Here is a 19398-nt window from a genome sequence, read left to right as displayed (position 1 = left end):
TAAATAAAACATACTATTAATAACTAAATAATTCCAATTAAAACTAAATACTTACCTGTAAAATAAACCTAATAGTTATATTGTATCTATCTTAGGGTTTATTTTTATTTTACAGGCAAGTTTGTATTTATTTTAACTAGGTAGAATAGTTACTAAATAGTTATTAACTATTTACTAACTACCTAGCTAAAATAAATACAAATTTACCTGTAAAATAAAACCTAACCTGAGTCACACTAACACCTAACCTTACACTACAATTAAATAAATTACATTAATTAAATACTATTACCTAAATTACAAAAAACAAACAAACACAATAGGAATTATTTAGTTATTAATAGTAGGTTTTCTTTAGATTTATTTTAATTATATTTAAGTTAGTGGGTGTTAGGGTTAGACTTAGGTTTAGGGGTTAATAAATTTAGTATAGTGGCGGCGACATTGGGTGCTGCAGATTAGGGGTTAATAAATGTAGGTAGGTGGCGGCGATGTTAGAGGCAGCAGATTAGGGGATAATAATATTTAACTAATGTTTGCAAGGCGGGAGTGCGGTGGTTTAGGGGTTAATATGTTTATTATAGTGGTGGCAATGTCTGGAGTGGCATATTAGGGGTTAATAAGTATAATGTAGGTGTCAGTGATGTCGGGGGCAGCAGATTAGGGGTTAATAAGTATAAAATTAGGGGTGTTTAGACTCGGGTTCATGTTAGGATGTTAGATGTAAACATAAATTTAGTTTACCCATAGGAATCAATGGGGCTGCATTACGGAGCTTTACACTGCTTTATGGCAGGTGCTAGGCTTTTTTTTAGCCAGCTCTCCCCATTAATGTCTATGGGGAAATCATGCACGAACACGTACAACCAGCTCACAGTTGACTTAAACAGCGCTGGTATTGGAGTGCGGTATGGAGCACAACTTTGCTCTACGCTCACTTCTTGTCTTTTAATGCCGGGTTTATAAAAACCTGTAATACCAGCGCTGTAGGTAAGTGAGCGGTGACAATAACTTGCAAGTTAGTACCACACCCCTCATAACGCAAAACTCGTAATCTAGACGTTTGTTTGTATAAACCTTAAAACTGCATATTTATGGCTTTTTGTTGTTAACTTACCATTAGTAGTTAATGATCTATGCTTACTTTTTGGCCCAATTGGAATTGTCTAATATTGCAGTATTGGCTTTACATTATATTCTATGTTTTTATAAGATACTTTGCATATGTCTAACAACATCATGCGACATTTTGTATTTGTTATCATGCATGCTCATTGTGTTTGTGAACATATAAGTATGTCTCTATAAGTTTTGTTATATGGACAATTTATATGCTTAGCTTATATCTATATTGTTTATATTTGCTTATATTGGGTAATATTTATCCCATTGAGTACTAACAAGTGTTAATTTTATAGCCTCAGTTCAATTATCTGTGCTGACATAAGCTTTACAGACAGATCTTAAATTAGAATGAGGGCCTAGTTTTCCAACACATATGCATATATGCTTAATTTTCTTAATGGTAACTTTCTCCATTTTTATCTTAATTTTTTCCATATTTGTACCTTTTTCTCTCTGTAAATCCTTGTTTACACAGTTGTTTTATGTATATTTTAAATGTTATCACATGTGTGTATTTTCACATTCACTTAGTGATTGGATACTGCCCCTTTAACCCTTTGAGTGCTAATGACGGCTCTGAGCCGTCACAGAAGAAAAAAAAGAAAAAAAAGACAGATGCGCCACATGGCCCAATATTGTTTGGTCCAATATCAACTATATGTATGAGGGATTGAACTCACATTTAGGAGAGCACCTCAATCAGTGCTAAGGGAGCAGTCTGGGATCTATAACAGTCACCCAGAAGACCAGCAACCGGCAATGGTGTGATGTCTGTATCAGGAAGATAAGAGGAGACAAAGGTGCCTATATGGCCTAGTATTGCTTATACACGGATAAATCAATTGCGAGATAGAAGAGTGGTACTCTACAATAGTTGTAGCATCTCCTTTGATGCTATAGAGGCAAGGTGGGATCAAAATAGTCACCCACCAGACTAGATCACAGGCCAACTGGACACAGGTGGATCATCCAGGGATAATTGGGAATCAGGGCAGATTCAAGATACAGCTGCAATCAGGGTTATCAGAGAATGTGTCCCTCTCAGCCAAGGATGAAAAGATGGTGGCAAATAATAGCAGCTAGTGATCAAATATAAAAATCAATTTATTAAAATAATAAAAACAGAGCGACGCGTTTCTCAGCAACAAGCTGTTTCATCAGGCTTCATAAAACATTGAGGAACACTTGCTATATATATATACCCTACATCTAAATAATCTTAATCATTAGCACCTGATAATAGGAGGAGCCTAGAATACCATTGGTCCATAGTAAGCCAATCAAATTGTAATAAACAAGATGACTAATCTGTCATATGTTAAAAATCCATTAATGCATTGAAAAATAAACATTTCATCAGTCAATTATGTTAATACATTGAAGAATATACATTTCATCAGTCAATTGTTCATAAGGTGCCACATATAATAAATGCGGAAAAAAGTCCATATATTTCACTACATAATAATACATCAGGATTGCATAAAATAATTTGAAACGATTTTCATGCCGTCACAGAGTTTCCCACTCTGGTGCTAATGACGGCAATAGCACTCTCCCACCTTGAGGGAGATCTCGGGGCTCCCACCCGCTCCTACCCCGGCGATCATGCCTGTAGAGTGACAGGAATCGATGGGGTTTCCCGTTTTGCGTGGTGACATCACGCGCAATAACGTGATGATGTCACCGCGCAACTTTATTTATACTTAACAATGTTAATTATAGGAGCAGGGGGCATGCTGCTTAGAAGCCTGTATCTCAGGCATCTAAGTAGCTACAGACCCTCAAGACCCACCATTGGAAAGGTAATCGCCTAACCTTTACAACAGTTCAAGTCTTAGTGGTCTGAAAAAAAAAGTTAAAAAATTTTGTTTAAAAAATAAGAAAATAAAAAAAAAACTTAAACAATCTTATCACCCAGGTGGGAAAGTGCTTAGCACTCAAAGGGTTAAATGGAGGGTCAGTATTACAGCAGGTATTCCTATGACTAAGTGTCAAGTGCAGGCACAAAACACGTAAGGATCCTTGCTTTTGCTACCTCTATGTACCTTGTTCTTATTTTATTTCTATTAAAAGTTATTGTTTAACTTAATACCTGTACAGTGCAGCCAGTTTTTTTCTTGTTTCTGTATTTATGTTGAGTCTGGTGCAACTTTTATTTTATCTCTAAGCCTTTACACGAGGTCTTCAGTCACGCTAACCCGACATGCTTTAAATTTGTTTGTGCTCATGAACGCATTTACTTTTATCTTGTAAGACAAGCGCAAATGATTTCAATATCGCACGTGCAAACATTAGCTCACCACTTGTAATCTAGCCCTATATTTTCTTTAAATCAATTATCAGTGTCTGTTTCAATTACACAGCTTTCTGTATCATTATTTGGGATGTATTGCATATATTTATGACCTAAATAACTTAACTGAATCCTCATATTTATAAAAAACAAGGAGCCGTTTAAAAAAAAAATAATATAATAATAATTATATTTAAGTACATCTACAGTGTACACTTATTTAAAAAGTAAAGAAGTATTTCATAAAGTCCCCTTTTATTGACGATATTCAGACATTTTATTTTATTCATACGCATTTAAATAAGGCTATCAACAACTTAGATTTCCATTTCCTGTTCTGCACATAGCAGAATATGTTATATGCATTTATCAATAGATATTCCATTTACTATATATATAAACTAATCCTAAAGCCCATTCACACGGGCCATTTTTTGCAGTACAGCGGTCCCACCCCTTGCGCTCTCTCCCTTCCCCTCTCTTTTGCTCTCTCTTCTCCCTCTCTTTTGCTCTCTCTCTCCCCCTCTCTTTGCGCTCTCTCCCCCTCTCTTTTGAGCTCTCTCTCTCCCCCCTCTCTTTTGCGCTCTCCCCCTCTCTTTTGCACTCTCTCTCCCCCTCTCTTTTGCGCTCTCTCTCTCCCCCTCTCTTTTGCTCTCTCTCCCCCCTCTCTTTTGCGCTCTCTCCCCCTCTCTCTCCCCTCTCTTTTGTGCTCTCTCTCCCCACTCTCTTTTGCGCTCTCTCTCCCCCTCTCTTTTGTGCTCTCTCTCTCCCCTCTCTTTTGTGCTCTCTCAAACCCCTCTCATTTGTGCTCTCTCCCCCTCTCTTTTGCTCTCTCTCCCCCCTCTCTTTTGTGCTCTCTCGCCCCCCTCTCTTTTGCACTCTTTCCCCCTCTCTTTTGCACTCTCTCTCCCCCCTCTTTTGCTCTCTCTCTCTCCCTCCTCTTTTGCGCTCTCTCTCCCCCCTCACTTTTGCGCTCTCTCCCCCTCTTTTGCGCTCTCTCTCCCCCTCTCTTTTGTGCTCTCTCTCCCCCCTCTCTTTTGCGCTCTCTCTCCCACCCTCTCTTTTGCGCTCTCTCCCCCTCTCTTTTGCGCTCTCTCTCTCCCCCTCTCTTTTGCTCTATCTTTCCCCCCTCTCTCTCTCCCCCTCTCTCTCCCCCCTCTCTCTCTCTCCCACCTCTCTCTCCCCCACTCTCCCCCCCTCACACGGGTCATTTTTTGCAGTACAGCATTCCCACCCCTTGCAATCTCTCTCTCCCCCTCTCTTTTTCTCTCTCTCTCTCCCCCTCTCTTTTGCTCTCTCTCTTCTCCTCTATTTTGCTCTCCCCCTCTCTTTTGCGCTATCTCTACCTCTCTTTTGTGCTCTCTCTCTCCCCTCTCTTTTGCGCTCTCTCTCCTCCCTCTCTTTTGCGCTCTCTCCCCCCTCTCTTTTGTGCTCTCTCTCCCCCTTTCTTTTGCGCTCTCCCACCCCCTCTCTTTTGCACTATCTCTCCCCCCCTCTTTTGCGCTCTCTCCCCCCTCTCTTTTGTGCTCTCTCCCCCTCTCTTTTGTGCTCTCTCTCTCCCCCTCTCTTTTGCGCTCTCTCTCTCCCCCTCTCTTTTGTGCTCTCTCCCCCTCTCTCTCCCCTCTCTTTTGCATTCTCTCCCCCCCCTCTCATTTGCGCTCTCTCTCTCTCTCCCCCTCAATTTTGTGCTCTCTCTCTCTCCCCTCTCTTTTGCGCTCTCTCTCCCCCCTCTTTTGCGCTCTCTCCCCCCTCTCTTTTGTGCTCTCTCCCCTCTCTTTTGCGCTCTTCCCCCCCTCTCTTTTGCACTCTCTCTCCCCCCTCACTTTTGCGCTCTCTCCCCCTCTTTTGCGCTCTCTCTCCCCCTCTCTTTTGTGCTCTCTCTCCCCCCTCTCTTTTGCGCTCTCTCTCCCACCCTCTCTTTTGCGCTCTCTCCCCCTCTCTTTTGCGCTCTCTCTCTCCCCCTCTCTTTTGCTCTATCTTTCCCCCCTCTCTCTCTCCCCCTCTCTCTCCCCCCTCTCTCTCTCTCCCACCTCTCTCTCCCCCACTCTCCCCCCCTCACACGGGTCATTTTTTGCAGTACAGCATTCCCACCCCTTGCAATCTCTCTCTCCCCCTCTCTTTTTCTCTCTCTCTCTCCCCCTCTCTTTTGCTCTCTCTCTTCTCCTCTATTTTGCTCTCCCCCTCTCTTTTGCGCTATCTCTACCTCTCTTTTGTGCTCTCTCTCTCCCCTCTCTTTTGCGCTCTCTCTCCTCCCTCTCTTTTGCGCTCTCTCCCCCCTCTCTTTTGTGCTCTCTCTCCCCCTTTATTTTGCGCTCTCCCACCCCCTCTCTTTTGCACTATCTCTCCCCCCCTCTTTTGCGCTCTCTCCCCCCTCTCTTTTGTGCTCTCTCCCCCTCTCTTTTGTGCTCTCTCTCTCCCCCTCTCTTTTGCGCTCTCTCTCTCCCCCTCTCTTTTGTGCTCTCTCCCCCTCTCTCTCCCCTCTCTTTTGCATTCTCTCCCCCCCCTTTCATTTGCGCTCTCTCTCTCTCCCCCTCAATTTTGTGCTCTCTCTCTCTCCCCTCTCTTTTGCGCTCTCTCTCCCCCCTCTTTTGCGCTCTCTCCCCCCTCTCTTTTGTGCTCTCTCCCCTCTCTTTTGCGCTCTTCCCCCCCTCTCTTTTGCACTCTCTCTCTCTCTCCCCCCTCTTTTGCGCTCTCTCTCCTCCCTCCTTTTTCACTCTCTTTCCCCTTCTCTCTTTTGCGCTCTCTCTCCCCCCTCTTTTGCACTCTCTCTCCCTCTCTTTTGTGCTCTCTCCCCCCTCTCTTTTGCACTCTCTCTCTCGCCCTCTCTCTTTTACTCTCTCCCCTCTCTCTCCCCCCACTCTCTCTCCCCCCCTATCTCTCCCACCTCTCTCTCTCTCCCCCCTCTCCCCCCCTCACATGTGCCATTTTCTGCAGTACAACGGTCCCACCCCTTGCGCTCTCTCCCTGCCCCTCTCTTTTGCTCTCTCTCTCTCCCCCCTCTCTTTTGCTCTCTCTCTCCTCCTCTCTTTTGCACTCTCACCCCCTCTCTTTTGCACTCTCAAACCCTCTCTTTTGAGCTCTCTCTCTCCCCCTCTCTTTTGCACTCTCTCTCTCCCCCCTTTCTTTTGCACTCTCTCTCTCCCCCCTTTCTTTTGCGCTCTCTCCCCCCTCTCTTTTGCTCTCTCACACCCCTCTCTTTTGGGCTCCCTCCCCCTCACTTTTGCTCTCTCTCTCTCTCCCCCACTCTTTTCTGTTCTCTCTCCCTCTTTCTTTTGCGCTCTCTCTCTCCCCCCTCTCTTTTGCGCTCTCTCTCTCCCCCCTCTCTTTTGCTCTCTCTCTCCCCCCCCCTCCTCTTTTGCTCTCTCTCTCCCCCTTCTCTCTCTCTCCCCCTCTCTCTCTCCCTGTCTCTCTCTCTCTCTCTCTCTCTCCCCCCTCTCTCTATCTCTCCCCTCTCTCTCTCTCTCTCTCTCTCCCCCCTCTCTCTCTCCCCTCTATTTTTATATCTCCCCCTCTCTATCTCTCTCCCCTCTATTTCGCGTGAACAACCGTGCCCGGCCACGCCCCTTCATGCCCCGGCCACGCCCCCTTCAATGACTTTCACGGCCGACCATGCCCCGCCACGCCCAGCCACACCCGCCCATGCCCAGCCACGCCCCCTTCTGCCGCAGATCAGGTAGGGACTCAAAGGCCAGGTGTGTTTGTCCTTGTGCTGTCTCTACTGCTTGTCCTCGTGCTGTCTCTACTGCACATGACAGCTTCGGACAAACACACTTGGCCTTTTATATAATAGGATAAAGACCACTGCTCAATAACCTGTCCGCCTGCTCTGACACGACGGACAAACATCGGTGAAAATCAACCTGATCCAATACGCTGCGGACCTGAATACGTTCGCCAAAGTTATCAAGAAAGCTGTCAAGAAGCCGTGCACCAAGTACGATGCGATGAGCAGCGGACTGTTGTTAACTAACAGTCATCGATCTCGCTGCTCATCGGCTTCTTCGCAGCTTTCTTGCTAGCCTGTCACTAAGCACCCACACTAAACTATACTGTTTTACCCCCTAAACTGCCGCTCCCGGAGCCCCCCGCACCTAAATAAAGTTATTACCCCCTAAACCGCCGCTCCTGGACCCCGCCGCAACTATAATAAACTTATTAACCCCTAAACCGCCGCTCCCAGACCCTGCCGCCACCTACATTATACCTATTAACCCCTAATCTGCCCACCCTACACCACCGCCACCTACTTTATACTTATTAACCCCTAAACTGCCGCTCCCAGACCCCGACACAACTAAATAAATATATTAACCCCTAAACCGCCGCTCTCGGACCCCGCCGTAACTATAATAAATATATGAACCCCTCAACCGCCGCTCCCGGACCCCGCCGCAACTAAATAAATATATTAACCCCTAAACCACTGCTCCTGGACCCCGCCGCAACTGTAATAAATATATGAACCCCTAAACCGCCGCTCCCGGACCCTGCCGCCAACTACATTATACCTATTAACCCCTATCCTGCCCCCCCTACACCGCTGCCACCTACAGTACATTGATTAACCCTTAATCAACCCCCCCTACACCGCCGCCACCATATTAAATGAATTAACCCCAAAACCTAAGTCTAACCCAAGCCCTAACACCCCCCTAACTTAAATATTATTTAAATTAATCTAAATAAATATTCATATCATTAAATAAATTAATCCTATTTCAAACTAAATACTTACCTATAAAATAAAATAATTACATTGTAGCTATTTTAGGGTTTATTTTTATTTTACGGGAAACTTTGTATTTATTTGAACTAGGTACAATTGCTATTAAATAGTTAATAACTATTGAATAGCTACCTAGTTAAAATACTTACAAAATTACCCGTAAAATAAATCCTAACCTAAGTTACAAATACACCTAATACTACACTAGCAATAAATTAATTAAATAAATTACCTACAATGATCTAAAATAAAATACAATTAAATAAACTACACTATATTACAAAAAAAACAACACTAAATTTCAAAAAATAAAAAAAATATCACAAGAAGTTTAATCTAATTACACCTAATCTAAGCCCCCTAATAAAATAAAAAAGCCCCCGAAATAATAAAATTCCCTACCCTAAACTAAATTACAAAAGTAATCAGCTTTTTTTACCAGCCCTTAAAAGGTCCTTTTGCGTGGCATTGTCCCAAAGTAATCAGCTCTTTTACCTATAAAAAAAAGAAATACACACACCCCTACTCTAAAACCCACCCGATCCCCCCTTAAATAAACCTAACACTACCCTATTGCAGATTACCCTACCTTGAGCCGTCTTCACCCAACTGGGCAGAAGTCTTCATCCGATCGGGACAGAAGAGGTCCTCCATCCTTCCGGCGATGAGCGGCTCCATCTTGAAGACCATACTCCTTGGCCAGCGACTACCCGATGAATGACTGGTCCTTTAAATGACATCATCCAAGATGGCGTCCCTCGAATTCCGATTGGCTGATAGGATTCTATCAGCCAATTGGAATTAAGGTAGGAAAAATCTGATTGGCTGATGTAATCAGCCAATCGGATTGAAGTTCAATCCGATTGGCTGATTGGATCTCGCATTCCGATTGGCTGATTGACCTTGCATTCTATTGGATGATCCAATCAGCTAATCGGATTGAACTACCCGACGAATGACTACCCAGTCATTCGTCGGGTAGTCATCGGCCAAGGAGGATGTTCCGCCCCGGAGGTCTTCAAGATGGAGCCGCTCATCGCCGGAAGGATGAAGATAGAAGATGCTGCTTGGATGAAGATTTCTGCCTGGTGGAGGACCTCTGCCTGGCTGGAGGACCACTTGTGCCCGCATCGGATGAAGAGTTTGGCCTGGTAGGGTGAAGACAGCTCAAGGTAGGGTGATCTTCAATGGGGTAGTATTAGGTTTATTTAAGGGGGTATCGGGTGGGTTTTAGAGTAGGGGTGTGTGGGTGGTGGGTTGTAATGTTGGGGGGGGTATTGTATTGCTTTTTTTTACAGGAAAAAATAGCTGATTACTTTGGGGCAATGCCCCGCAAAAGGCCCTTTTAAAGGCTGGTTAGGGTAGGGAATTTTATTATTTTGGGAGGCTTTTTTATTTTATTAGGGGGCTTAGATTAGGTGTAATTAGATTAAACTTCTTGTAATATTTTTTTTTTTTTTGTAATTTAGTGGGGGGTTTTTGTAATATAGTTTAGTTTATTTAATTGTATTTTATTTTAGATCATTGTAGGTAATTTATTTAATTAATTTATTGCTAGTGTAGTGTTAGGTGTTTTTGTAACTTAGGTTAGGATTTATTTTACAGGTAATTTTGTAAGTATTTTAACTAGGTAGGTATTAAATAGTTATTAACTATTTAATAGCTATTGTACCTAGTTCAAATAAATATAAAGTTGCCCTTAAAATAAAAAAAAACCTAAAATAGCTACAATGTAATTATTAATTATATTGTAGCTATCTTAGGGTTTATTTTATGGCATCCGCCGCCTCCAGGTACGCTGGCCCAGAATAGTGGCGAGCGTACCTGGGGCGCGATCCGATATCGATCGCAGTTTGCGGCGCAAGCGAGGGAACCGGCGTCGCCCGCAGTTTCAGCTCGCAACTCGAGCCATCCCATATAGGTCGCCGTCAGATGCTAACGTGCCGTAAGTCTCACAAACCAGCGATGTCCAGAAATCTGCGTAAGTACAAATTTCTGGCGTCGCCAGTGACTTGCGCCACGTTAGAATCTGCCGGCGCCTATAAAACCTGACTAAAGTTTAAAACACCCGCACTGTCTAACACGCCTCCCTAACATAGCCCGCACTGTCTAACACGCCTCCCTAACATAGACCGCACTGTCTAACACGCCTCCCTAACATAGCCCGCACTGTCTAACCCTCTATCCGCTATCCCCCCTCACTAGCCTAACAATAAAAAAGCTATTAACCCCTAAACCGCCGCTCCCGTACCCCGCCGCAACCTAATAAAGTTATTAACCCCTAAACCGTCGCTCCCGTACCCCGTCGCCATCTATATTATATCTATAACCCCCTAAATATATTAAAATTATTAACCCCTAATGTACGCCCCTTACACCGCCGCCATCTCTATTAAAATGATTAACCCCTAATTTAATCTACCTACCCCGCCGCCAGCTATATTATCTATATTAACCCTAAGTATATTATAGTTAATATAGTTATTACATTATATATATTAACTATATTAACCCTAATTATATTAGGGTTAATATAGTTACTATAGTATTTATATTAACTATATCTAACACTAACACCCCTAACTATATTTATATTAAATTAATCTAATTAATTTATAAACTAAAATATTCCTATTTAAATCTAAATACTTACCTATAAAATAATCCCTAAAATAATCCCTAAGATAGCTACAATATAATTAATAATTACATTGTAGCTATGTTAGGGTTAATATTTATTTTACAGGTAAATTGTTAATTATTTTAACTAGGTATAATAGATATTAAATAGTTATTAACTATTTAATATCTACCTAGTTAAAATAATTACCCAATTACCTGTAAAATAAATCCTAACCTAAGTTATAAATACACCTACACTATCAATAAATTAAATAAAGTACAAACATCTATCTAAAAATACAATTAAATTAACTAAACTAAATTACAAAAAAAAACAAACACTAAATTACAAAAAATAAAAAAAAGATTACAAGATTTTTAAGCTAATTACACCTATTCTAAGCCCCCTAATAAAATAATAAACCCCCAAAATAAAAACAATTCCCTGCCCTATTCTAAATTAAACATATTTCAAAGCTCTTTACCTTACCAGCCCTTAAAAGGGCCTTTTGTGGGGCATGCCCCAAAGAATTCAGCTCTTTTGCATTCAACAAATACAATCCCCCCCCCATTACAACCCACCACCCACATACCCCTATTCTAAACCCACCCAAACCCCCCTTAAAAAAGCCGAACACTACCCCCCTGAAGATCTCCCTACCTTGTCTTCACCACACCGGGCCGAACTCCTGATCCGATCCGGGCGATGTCGTCCTCCAAGCGGCAAAGAAGAATTCTTCCTCCGGCGATGTCATCCTCCAAGCGGCAAAGAAGAATTCTTCCTCCGGCGACGTCTTCCTCCAAGCGGCAGCAAAGTCTTCATTCTTCCGGCGGCATCTTCAATCTTCTTTCTTCGCTCCGCCGCCGCGGAGCATCCATCCCGGCCGACTGCTAAACTTGGAATGAGGTACCTTTAAATGACGTCATCCAAGATGGCGTCCGCCGAATTCCGATTGGCTGATAGGATTCTATCAGCCAATCGGAATTAAGTTAAAAAATTCTGATTGGCTGATTGAATCAGCCAATCAGATTCAAATTCAATCCGATTGGCTGATCCAATCAGCCAATCAGATTGAGCTCGCATTCTATTGGCTGTTCCGATCAGCCAATAGAATGCGAGCTCAATCTGATTGGCTGATTAGATCAGCCAATCGGATTGAACTTGAATCTGATTGGCTGATTCAATCAGCCAATCAGATTTTTTTAACTTAATTCCGAATTCGGCGGACACCATCTTGGATGACGTCATTTAAAGGTACCTCATTCCAAGTTTAGCAGTCGGCCGGGATGGATGCTCCGCGGCGGCGGAGCGAAGAAAGAAGATTGAAGATGCCGCCGGAAGAATGAAGACTTTGCTGCCGCTTGGAGGAAGACGTCGCCGGAGGAAGAATTCTTCTTTGCCGCTTGGAGGACGACATCGCCCGGATCGGATCAGGAGTTCGGCCCGGTGTGGTGAAGACAAGGTAGGGAGATCTTCAGGGGGGTAGTGTTAGGCTTTTTTAAGGGGGGTTTGGGTGGGTTTAGAATAGGGGTATGTGGGTGGTGGGTTGTAATGGGGGGGGGGGGGATTGTATTTGTTGAATGCAAAAGAGCTGAATTCTTTGGGGCATGCCCCACAAAAGGCCCTTTTAAGGGCTGGTAAGGTAAAGAGCTTTGAAATATGTTTAATTTAGAATAGGGCAGGGAATTGTTTTTATTTTGGGTGTTTATTATTTTATTAGGGGGCTTAGAATAGGTGTAATTAGCTTAAAAATCTTGTAATCTTTTTTTTATTTTTTGTAATTTAGTGTTTTTTTTTTTGTAATTTAGTTTAGTTAATTTAATTGTATTTTTGGATAGATGTTTGTACTTTATTTAATTTATTGATAGTGTAGGTGTATTTATAACTTAGGTTAGGATTTATTTTACAGGTAATTGGGTAATTATTTTAACTAGGTAGATATTAAATAGTTAATAACTATTTAATATCTATTATACCTAGTTAAAATAATTAACAATTTACCTGTAAAATAAATATTAACCCTAACATAGCTACAATGTAATTATTAATTATATTGTAGCTATCTTAGGGATTATGTTAGGGATTATTTTATAGGTAAGTATTTAGATTTAAATAGGAATATTTTAGTTTATAAATTAATTAGATTAATTTAATATAAATATAGTTAGGGGTGTTAGTGTTAGATATAGTTAATATAAATACTATAGTAACTATATTAACCCTAATATAATTAGGGTTAATATAGTTAATATATATAATGTAATAACTATATTAACTATAATATACTTAGGGTTAATATAGATAATATAGCTGGCGGCGGGGTAGGTAGATTAAATTAGGGGTTAATCATTTTAATAGAGATGGCGGCGGTGTAAGGGGCTTACATTAGGGGTTAATAATATTAATATAGCTGGCGGCGGTATAGGGGGATTAGATTAGGGGTTAATAATTTTTATATAGGTGGCGGCGGTGTAAGGGGTCAGATTAGGGGATAGATAAGGTAGATGGCGGCGGTTTTAGAGGCTCACAGTAGGGGGTTAGTTTATGTAGATGGCGGCGGGGTCCGGGAGCGGCGGTTTAGGGGGTAATAACTTTATTAGGGATTTGGGGGGGGGGATCGCGGTTGACAGGGAGATAGACATTGCGCATGCGTTAGGTGTTAGGTTTATTTTAGAAGATCGCGGTTGACAGGGAGATAGACATTGCGCATGCGTTAGGTGTTAGGTTTATTTTAGCAGCTAGTTTAGTGAGTTACGGGGCTCCAATAGTCAGCGTAAGGCTTCTTACGGCTGCTTTTTGTGGCGAGGTGAAAATGGAGTAAGTTTTCTCCATTTTCGCCACGTAAGTCCTTACGCTGCATATTGGATACCAAACTGCGCGGGTTTGGTATACCTGCCTATGGCCCAAAAAACTGCGGGCGACGGCAGAAATATACGCGCGTAACTTCTAGCTTACGCCGTATATAGGATACCAAATCCGCGCAATTATTGGCGTCGCCGGCTTTTGCGGGCGACGCTTTATATCGGATCGACCCCCTGGTAGGTATTTCATAACTACCAAAAGTAGTCAAATTCTGCCGAACTTGCGTTCAGAACATCTGTAGTGGCGTAACCTTCGATCTGTGTTGGACTGAGTCTGGCAGATCGTATTTTACGTCACTATATTCTACTTTTGCCGGGCTGTAGGGCTTGATAACTACAGCGAAACAGCCTCGCCACAAATACGCTGCGGAATTCCAGCGTATTTGCTGTTGACGGCTTGATAACTAGAGGCCAATGTATGTTTCTAGTGAGATATTAGTATCTTAGAAGATATGAATCTACACTGATGACCCCAAAGGATTTGCTGAAAAAATGGAAAATAAAGTCATATCGTCAGCCCATTATGAAGAAGGAGCGTGTCAAAATAAGAGACCCCAAGATGAAATCAGTACAATGTAGGATAGATATATGTTGTGCATATTAAATAAGTTAATGGTGTATTGTTCAACGAATGAATTCTGCGTGGATGTTTTGTTTAGTTATAAATTTGTTTTGCAAATAACTAGTCGATATTTGAAATATGAAAATATAAATGCTGTGTATCAGAGTTAATAGTCACAATTGTATTAACCCCTATTTTGTGGTGTGGAATAGTGATGTCGCGAATTGTTCACCGGCGAATATTTTCCGACGAACATAGCTTGTTCGCGTTCGCTGTGGCGGGCGAACATATGCGATGTTCGATCCGCCCCCTATTCGTCATCATTGAGTAAACTTTGACGCTGTATCTCACAGTCTGCAGACACATTCCAGCCAATCAGCAGCAGACACTCCCTCCCAGACCCTCCCACCTCCTGGACAGCAGCCATTTTGGATTCATTCGGAAGCTGCTTTCTTAGTGAGAGGAGGGACAGTGTAGTTGCTGCTGATTTAATAGGGAAATTGATAGCTAGGCTAGTGTATTGTGTCCACTACAGTCCTGAAGGACTCATTTGATCTCTGCTGTAAGGACAGCACCCCAAAAAGCCCTTTTTAGGGCTGCTTTTTTTTTTTCCTGTGTAATCTAATTGCAGTTGCCTGCCTGCCAGTGTGTGTGTCAGGCTCACAGCGTATACTGTGCCCACTTGCCCAGTGCCACCACTCATATCTGGTGTAACAGTAGTGTAAATAATTTAAAAAAAAAACTTTTTTGACTGTGAAACCTCAGTCTGCTAGTGTAATCTAATTGCAGTTGCCTGCCTGCCAGCGTGTGTGCCAGGCTCACTTGCCCAGTGCCACCACTCATATCTGGTGTAACAGTAGTGTAAATAATTTTAAAAAAAAAAGCTTTTTTGACTGTGAAACATCAGTCTGCTAGTGTAATCTAATTGCAGTTGCCTGATGATAAAGGATAAATCCTATGGAGGTGCGCACAGCTGGTAGCCGAGACCCGGCTCAAACTACAGTCTCAGGGAAAGCAAAGTTCCTGAAATAGCCAGCAACCAATATTAACGGCAGCACTCTTGGAGAGGAGTAGTTACAAATATCTGTAAAAGCAGAGAAAAGAGAGGCGCCTTATGGGACAGTATCGTAGTGCAGCGACAGAGACAGGAGACAGCACACACAACGAGTCAGGGTACTCACAAAGATGATGGCATAAACGTATACCTCACTAGACAGGACGGAACCTTAGTCGCCCGCCAAACAGACCAATGGGAAGATGTATCCGGAACTCCAGGGTCCAATCCGCAGCTATAGGAGGTAGAGGCGTCAGAGGAACAAATCGTCCGTGATAGGACCAATTGCTATTAGCTCTTAGTGTGAGAGGCAGGTAACCGGACCAACCCGGAAGCAATATAACAATGAGCGGGGATATCGTAAAAACAAATTTATTTAAAAACACTGTTAAAACATAGAATATATATGGAATAGAAACAGCAACGCGTTTCTCGACCTTCCGGTCGTTTCATCAGGCTGATATTACATTTGATAACCCCGCTCTATTTAACGTAGAAGTCGTCCAATCACAGACCGGTCTGTGTCCACACCCTTCATGAAGCCAATCATAAGTTACGATTGACAACTGCAGTGACAATTGCACCTGTTCTATAATAGATGAGAAATGAAGAGTGTGGAAACATAAACGACTGTAATATACATACATGGCAATCAAATATAACATATAAAACATTTGAAATTTACTCAAAATAAAAAACATATTAATCACATAAAATCAAAGTCCGCAATCACAAACAGTTTTAATTCATATATTTTAGATTAAATGATGTGCTTAAATGGATGAATGTGACTGTATCTGATAGTTGGTTCTAACATCATAGGTTAGTATGTGGAAATCCTAAGCAGTCCATAAATAGAAACCAAATATGTAGAAATATAACTAGAACCTTGTGAACCGATCACAAGCAGAGCTGCGTCTGCACTTCTCATATTGACAATCAGAGGTCTAAAGTGACATGATGGGTAAAAATCTAATAAGTAATATATAATAAAAAATATAAATATATATATAAAAAAATATATAATAAAAAATAACAATGTGTAATAAATAAGATGTGCAGAGACAGCACCGGCTATATGAGGCACACAAATCAGATATGTGCCCATAAGATGAATTGGTGCCTAATCAAAGCCACTAGCGATGAATCATTAGCAGTATACTATAGTGGTCTGAAAGATATAAATATAGCTAGTGACTATATACTTACAAAATAATTAATTCATCTTCAGCCGTACAGCATAAATTAAATAAGGTTAGTAACAATAGACATTTTGGGAATGTGAATGGCTACAAATATTAAAAGAGGACCATATATACTGACAGAGAGATGTCAATGTATATTTGAATGTAGATCATCTTATATTTGAGTCAGAGTATTGTAAATCAAAAACTGACAGAACATTCCATCATAATAGTTAGAATCGTAAGATTGATGTATAATGGCCAATTGATCAGAGACATATAACGAACAAATCCAGAGGAACAAGGTACAGCAGGCTCAGGCAGAGGGACACCAGGATCAAACCTCTAAGAGAAGGCCGCCAGATCAACACATAAATTGAGACCGTCTGGATGCATGCTTTTCAGCAAGTGGATCCAATAGGTCTCCATCTGTCTGAGCCTGAAAAATCGATTGTATATATGGGATTTGGGAACAAATTCAATGGGAACCACAGAATAGCAGTTAAGATCTCCCTTATGGACATCATTACAATGTCTTGAAACACTATGGAGTCTGAAGTTCTTCTTCATATTCCGATAGTGTTCAGACCATCTAGTACTAAGATGTCTACAGGTGCGCCCTACATATTGGGCCCCACAGACACAAGTAAGTAGATAGACTACATAAGTGGAAGCGCAAGAGGCATGACCAATTATAGTATAGGACTTATTGGTGACACTAGACCTGAAGGTTTTCCACTGATCCCCAATAAAAATGCACATCTTGCAGTGGGCTCGTCTACATTTAAATGACCCATGTCGCAAGTTACTACTATTAACACCAGAATATGACTGTCTATGTTTAACGATCTTGCTCGGAGCCAACATTGTTTTGAGGGTTGGAGCCCTTCTATACACTATTCTGGGTTTATCATCCAAAGTTTTTTTCAAAATGGGATCTTTAAGCAGAATTTTCCAATGTCTAGTGACGATCTCTCTGATTAAATTGTGATTGTGGTTAAATTGAGTGATGAACAGAGGATCTCTATGAAAATTACTATTATTCATAGGTTCCAGTTGTGCATTAGAACCAGTGAAGTATTTGTCCCTATCATAATTTTTGGCTCTCAAAAAGCCATTTTCTATAATAGTATTAGGGTAATGTTTTTCCCTAAAACGTTCCTTAAGAATAAGACTCTGAGATTCATAATCAGCCATAGAACTACAATTTCGGCATACCCTTTTAAACTGGCCATGCGGGACGTTTAGTTTCCAAGGATGGTAATGGCAACTCTTAAAGTCAAGATAGCTGTTACAATCAACTGCTTTAAAGAAGGTAGTGCTAGTCACTTTACCCTCAGTGAAGCAGAGATTTAGATCTAGATACACTATTGATTGTTTCTCTATAGAGCTCGTGAACACCAGACCTCTATTGTTAGAATTTAAATGTTCCACAAATGATTCAGCGGTAGATGGTTCACCCCTCCAAATAAAGATGAGGTCATCTATATATCTGCCATAGTATACCAGGTTCGCCCCATAGGCTGAGTCATAGATGTAGCATTGTTCAAAGGAACTCATAAACAGGTTCGCATAACTAGGGGCGAACCTGGTACCCATGGCAGTGCCCTTTGTTTTAATGTAAAACTCATCCTGAAAAACAAAATAATTATGTCTCAGGATGAAAGCAATGAGATCTAAGAGAAACTCTCTTTGGGTCTGTGGTAGATAGAAATCTTGTTCTAAATATTCAGATACTGCCCGTAGGCCCAGGTCATGAGGGATGTTGGAATACAGGGCCTGAACATCGCAAGTTACCCAAATCATATCAGATGTAATACAGTATGATTCCAATTTTTTCAGGAGATCAGTTGAATCTCGAACATAAGATTCTAATCCTAAGACATACTTCTGCAAGAAGTGGTCCACATATGATGACACATTATCAGTCAAATTGCCAATCCCTGCTATTATTGGTCGTCCAGGTGGACACAGATGGTTCTTATGGACCTTTGGAAGGTGGTAATAAAAGGCCTGATTGGGTTCGGTAGGGACCAAGTAATCTTTCTCTTTCTTCAAGAGTATGCCTTTATCGAAAGCTGATGCTATAATTTCTTTCAGTATAGATTTAAACTCCATAGTCGGGTCTGAACTCAATTTCTTATAATAAGCAGTGTCATGTAAGATTTTCCTGGATTCCAATAGATAATCGGCTAAATCCTGAAGGACCACTCCACCGCCCTTATCGGCCTGTCTTATTACCAAAGATTTATTGTTTTTTAGATTATTCAATGCTCGTTTCTCATTGGGAAATAGATTATCCTTATTTAGGATCTTTTTTGGTATTCTCTCAAAGTCATCACTCACTAGTTGTCTAAAAATCTCGATGTGTGCATTATTACTGAGCTGTGGCATGAAACTAGACTTGTTTTTAAAGGGTGTATGTATAAAACCATCACATAAGTGATCTATCAAGGCATCTGGATCATAAGTGGGGATTACCTCATGTCTAAGTCTATTGTCCATAGAGTTTGTAAGAATCGGCCTCATCATATAATTTTTTAAGGTTTTTTCAGCAAAGTATTTTTGCATAGATAGCTTCTGTGTAAATTGGTTTAGATCGACAAAGAGAGAGAAAGTATTATGTTTATTAGTAGGGCAATATGAAAGGCCTTTACCCAGAACCCGTATCTCATCATTTGTTAAATTATGTGAGGACAGATTGTAGATCCCTTTTTTCAAGGTCTGTAATCGTGCCTCTTTGATGGCTGTACCTCTTCCTCTGCACCCTCGTTTCCGTGAGGTCTTTTGCCTTTTTGTGGGGCGGTGAAGGAAATCACAGGTTCTAGGTAGCTGGAAATTGTTTTTTGTTTCCACGCTGGTGGTCTGGGGCCTGATTCTAAAAAATTAGATGAATTATTGGAGGGTGGTCCTGCCTGATTGATATCATCATAATTGGGGCCTGGGTTAGAATTCAAATGGCGAGTT

Source organism: Bombina bombina, chromosome 4 (genome assembly GCF_027579735.1).
Source record: "Bombina bombina isolate aBomBom1 chromosome 4, aBomBom1.pri, whole genome shotgun sequence".
Lineage (NCBI taxonomy): Eukaryota > Metazoa > Chordata > Amphibia > Anura > Bombinatoridae > Bombina > Bombina bombina.
This window is presented reverse-complemented; position numbering follows the sequence as displayed.